Genomic DNA, 3,971 nt, shown 5'->3' on the forward strand with positions numbered 1-3,971 from the left:
ACACACACACACACACACACACACACACACACACACACACACACACACACACACACATACGCAGCAAGCTCCTATACTTCAGGAGTAATGCCTTTGTAAAAATCTGGCCGTAACGTGAAAACTCATAACGCGAATTTTTTTTTCCATGAGAATGCATACTGATGGATATTTTCTGACAATAAAGACAACAACATCAGAAAGCACTTTTTTCTACACATACGTAGAGTGAGTTGTATTTGAAGTCGCATTTAATAATTTAATAAAACAATTCTTGTCTAGCAAAGACAAAACGTATTTAAAAAGTTTTGTGCATATGTTTTCGATAAGCCTTCTTATAATATTTTTCAATGAATCCGCCCTCAGCTTCGATATCTGCTTAACATATCTGTTAACATACCTGCACTAAATGACCTTTATCCATTGCGGACATCATATGGATAATGGCGACTTTCAGTAAAGTTATTTTACTATGAAGATGTCGATTAGTCTCCCTTTCAACAACACTCTAATCATAATAGTCCATAGGATTTAGGTCTGGCGTGTCTGGAGGCGACAGGTTTAATGTTACGTAATGGTGAAGTTTGCCGGACGTCAATTCTTGGATTACGCAAGTTTGTGAGGTGCTAAGTCTTGTTGAAACACATATGGCCTTTCACTGTTTGACAACTGTCTCCTCCACTTCAGCGTATCCAACAGCATTAATTTTAGGATCCTGTAGAAAGATGTGAGGTGACATGATATGACCATCGATCCTCTTCATTCCTAAAAGCATCACATTTACTTGAAATTTAGTGTGTTTCACTCTAGGGACATCAGTAAGATATGCACGTAACTATATGTCATTTCTCCCGTTAGGCCTTTGGTCTTGGTCGAAGCTTGCCATGTTCGTGAGTACTTTTAACCTTGTTGAATAACTACATGTCACAGATGTAACGGTTTTCCTGTGTCTTTGCAGACATGAATTGGTCTCTCTTCAGTACATACGAATTGTATCGAATATCCTCGTACATCACTGTTCTGATAATTCACTCTAACAGCTGAAGTTCTTTAGTGATGGATCCCATTCATATTTTGGAATTATCATCGATATTTTGAACTCATTAGATGAAATGTGGTGTCTTTATATAACTCCACTTGATGTTGTGTATTGTATTACTAGCCTTCAGTATCAGGATCTTGCGAGCTAACTTGAATCTTTTCTTCTTATGCACGTGTCAGAAAGAAGGCTGATGGTTGCCATATCATTTTTAAAAACTTAGTTTCGCATATAGCAGAATACTTATTCCTTTGAGTTTCATTATTTTAGAGCTCTGAGGTGACTTCTTCGTAAACCATTAGTTTAACCATGCATACCTAATCGAGTGAGCAAGTTTCTGAATTTCTACAGTTACAATTTAGAGTGGGCACCTGATGTAACCCACGAGTGATAAGATATTTTATGTTGGGACAGCACTTTCACTGAACGTGTTTTAAAAGTTTTCTTTTTAGATGTAACAACTTTATCGATCTACCGAATTGTAGATCTGGGATTTTCATTAAATGTAGGCATCTGGAAAAGTTTCTTTTATTGAACTGGAAAACACCACCCTCTTCGAATTAAACTCGAAGACTACTGAGGTGAGATTAGCGAGCTAGGCAAGCGGAACTGGCGGGGCAGTCATGTGGTGGGACGCCCTGAAGATGGTATCTAAATGTGAGCCGATAGCGTTAAATCAAGAGCTAGTGATGGAGATAAGCAACGAAGAGTGAGAGCTAATTTGCAAGCTAGAAGAGGCGATTAGAAAAGACCTTGCAACCGACGTGCTAGTGGCAAGAATAGCCCTTGAACATTTCTACAACGCGAAGCATATACGATAGTTGCCTTGTCAGAGCTTGAACTCGTGCGCTAAAAGGGAACTAAAGTCGTTCGATGGGCACAGGTGGTGGAGACGCGACGTGGCATCAAAGCTACAATTCGGTCCTTGACAGAATTGTAGCTTTGATACAGATGTATGAGATTGACATAAATAAAGCTTGAAAAAAGACAAGAATGGAAGGGAATGGCTATAAGAAACTCAATCAAAATACTTTAAAATATATAGAGAGGTCAGAGAAAAAGTTCTTACTCATCTTCCAGCGTTGTTTATACCGCTCTGTGCAAGGTCTGCTTCGTTTCATTCATGTAACTGATGTGCTATTCTAAACGACGCTTCCTTCCATCTGACTCTAGATGCTTTGTACTGTTTTCCGAATCCTGAAAATCCCTTTTTATCGACATTAAGTGGTTTGTGATAGAAAAGCGAACTTTCAAAATTAGAATGCAAAGACCAAAAACTCGATACAGCAAGGTACCTCAACAGATATTCAAACAATTGTACCAATCAACTACCTTGCGTCGCTGTTTTATTAATCAAGGCCAAATTGAAGAAAGTTGACCATGGCGTGATTTGAACTCAGAAACTAGAAAGCCGTAAACAAATAATGCATTACATTCGAACCCGAAACTCGAAAATCTCCGTCAAATCGGCGCCTTGACTAACTTACCTTGACTTTAGGATCGCTTTTCAAGTGAAGTGGAACAGTTAAATCTCTTACACTTATTATAGTATAATTTGTTTGGTTAATACAGAAAATAAGTTAATGATACAAAAATAAATTTAAGACATATTTAACTCCTATAATTGAATAGTAACATATAAAAAAAGTAAACATGCTAATAAATTCGGATGGCCTTTCATGACCGTGATCTGTTCATTCATACTCTTACACGACGCTGTATTATCATTAATGTCAATGTCGCCATCATGACTGCAACTTGAATAGCATTTATGAGTAAAACCTATCCTAGTGAGGTATTTTCTGAAAAATATAACTACAAATTTCTTATGTCACACCAACTACACAGTTGCTTACAAACGATAAGCCACTATTGTATTCTATTGTTGGAAATAACGTATGACTTTATTTTCAAATTAATTGGGAAAAATAATTGGTAGTTTTATATAAAAAAAGGCAAAGTGTTTGAATATATATATAGGCAAATTAATAGAGGTTATTAAAGTGACAGAGGCTACTAATTAGTACCAGTATCGCTAGAAATAAGAGTGTGTATATATATGTGTGTACACATACTTGTATGTATGTATGTATGTGGATATATATATATATATATATATATATATATATATATATATATATATATATATATAAATGGATATGTTTTCATGTATATGCGAATTTGTGTAAATATATGTATGTGTGTACATATACACACACACACATATGTATGCATGCATGCATATATATATACATATATATATACATGCATATATGCATACCAATTACATTCTGGAAGAGCATGTTAGTCATTTAACAATACAAGATTCTCCGCGTTACAGGAGCAACGTGTTCATTAATCCATTCTAATGTGAAATCCCGTAACGCGAAATAAATCTCCGATTGATTTTCATGTTATGTGATAACCCGCTCAGATCGATATTTTCGAAAAAAAAATACGAAAACAACGACAACAAACACACAGCACAATCAATTTAATGTATTAAAATGATTAATTAAAAATACTCTTACTCAACCATACCAAGTTATTTGAACGCCCAATACGATGTAGATTATACTTTGCTGAACTATTGAAAGATTTTAGCTTTTCGAAGCGATACACAAGGGCAGGAGTTCTTTAATTTCATATCACCAGGGACATATCTTCCCCGAAAGAGTTTCAGATGATTTTGCTGGGAAGATACTCTTTTACTCTCTTTTACTCTTTTACTTGTTTCAGTCATTTGACTGCGGCCATGCTAGAGCACCGCCTTTAGTCGAGCAAATCGACCCCGGGACTTATTCTTTGTAAGCCTAGTACTTATTCTATCGGTCTTTTTTGCCGAACTGCTAAGTGACGGGGACATAAACACACCAGCATCGGTTGTCAAGCAATGCTAGGGGGACAAACACAGACACAAATACACACACACATA

Source organism: Octopus bimaculoides, chromosome 5 (genome assembly GCF_001194135.2).
Source record: "Octopus bimaculoides isolate UCB-OBI-ISO-001 chromosome 5, ASM119413v2, whole genome shotgun sequence".
NCBI classification, from domain to species: Eukaryota; Metazoa; Mollusca; class Cephalopoda; order Octopoda; family Octopodidae; genus Octopus; species Octopus bimaculoides.